The sequence below is a fragment of the Alligator sinensis genome, unplaced genomic scaffold (genome assembly GCF_000455745.1).
Source record: "Alligator sinensis unplaced genomic scaffold, ASM45574v1 scaffold520_1, whole genome shotgun sequence".
NCBI lineage: Eukaryota > Metazoa > Chordata > Crocodylia > Alligatoridae > Alligator > Alligator sinensis.
In genome coordinates this window covers 882,570-884,212 of record NW_005842064.1, presented here as the reverse complement: position 1 = coordinate 884,212, position 1,643 = coordinate 882,570, and positions in this window count along the sequence as shown.

The following is a 1,643-nucleotide window of genomic DNA, read 5'->3' as shown; positions in this document are numbered from 1 at the left end:
GAAAGAGAGGGTGAAAGTTCCTTTCAGGAGTGCAATGAAACCTCACCCGGGGACTGAGGTCATAAAATAATTGTTACCTTGTGGCTTGGGGTCGAAGTGACTTTTACAAGGAAGATTTGGGTTTTCTTTAAAAAAGAGAAAAAAGCACCGGGCCCCTAGTGTTAAAGACAGGATTGGGTGAGGGAGGTGCCTGCCCTGCTAGTTTATCTACAATCCAGCCAGGGGAAAATCAACTCCCAAACAGCTAGGGTGCACACAAAAGTGACAATTTTCCCCTTATTTCCACTGGAGAGATATGTCCTCATCAGTTCCACTCATGTGGGAAAGTCCAGGCTCTTGAGGTGCCCTGAGAGCTTTAAGCTTTTGCTGCCCTTTGGGCCCGGAGCATCTTCGCCTGCTACAGTGTGGTGAGTGTTTATCAAGTGACTGGTCCATGCGGCACCAATTTCCAAATGCATTTACTGTACTTTCCCCCACGCTTCAAAGAGGCTCCATTGGCCTCTCTTTGGGAGTGGGGAGTGGGGGAATCGCCATCCCTGTGGGGCTTCATTTAAAAAGCATTAAAGGAAATAAGCATATTTAACTAAACAACCACATCGGCTCCAGCCCTCTGGGCGAGTGGAGGTGAAAGGCGGATCGGAGGAGTTTCTGGGCGAGGCAGGAGTGGGAAGCCACGTGGGAGATTAAAAGGAACAATTAACATGAAGCGTGTAAAATAAATGCGATCCAAAGCGGGATAACAGGCCAGTCGGGCAAAACCCAGCCGTTGCCTATTTTAAATTCATTTAAAGATGGTTTGGTGGACAACTGCCGTGTGATAAAACTCTTTAGGGTCTGCTGCGAGGCTATGATCCCGGGTAGGGGTGATCAGTAGATCTGTCGTGGTGCACAAATGCCTCTAGACTACGGGGTAGAAAGGACGTGCTTTTGAAATAATCAGGAGTTACGATCTCTTCTTCTCTCCGCAGCTCTTGAAGCTTTTGCCCTTGCCTATTTATGATTCTCTGCAAATGTAAAGACTTTCTTCTTGTGCTTGCTTGGGAAAGATTAGTAGGTGGTGAGAAGAGACAGAGTTCAGTTCCTCCCAATCCACACACATTGAAGCCATAGTAATGCGCGGCTTATGTCTTCCCATAATATCCCTCTTCCTAGCCCAGATCCTGGTCTCACCCCCTCTCAAAAGTACCGACACTGCTAAATTCAATCGTTGGCAAGAGTAAGAGATGATAGAAAAGGGAGCACGTCTGTGAAGCCAGGAAGGGTTTGCAACACGTATCAACACATAATACACGGTGGCGTGAGAACACGCCTGATGCTTTTTACCGCGGCGTTAGCACGCTTACACCAGATTGAGATAATACTCTGAAACCCGAGATAAGCTGGCCAAGTAACTCAAAACTCGGTTAACAGCAAGGTCCTAACCCAGCAGGCAGGACTTCTCCTGGGACGTGCAGCGGGGAGGGGCGGAAGCAAATACATTTTTTGTGAAACAGTAACTTCTGGGGAAGGAGGAATCGACCAAGCGTGAAGGGTTTGCCATTTCATAACCATTTATGAGACTCAGCCCCTGATGGTCCTTTAGTTAAAGACTATTTTAAGGTATTTTGTCTGCCGGAGATCTCTCTGCCTCTTGCTAAGCAGGA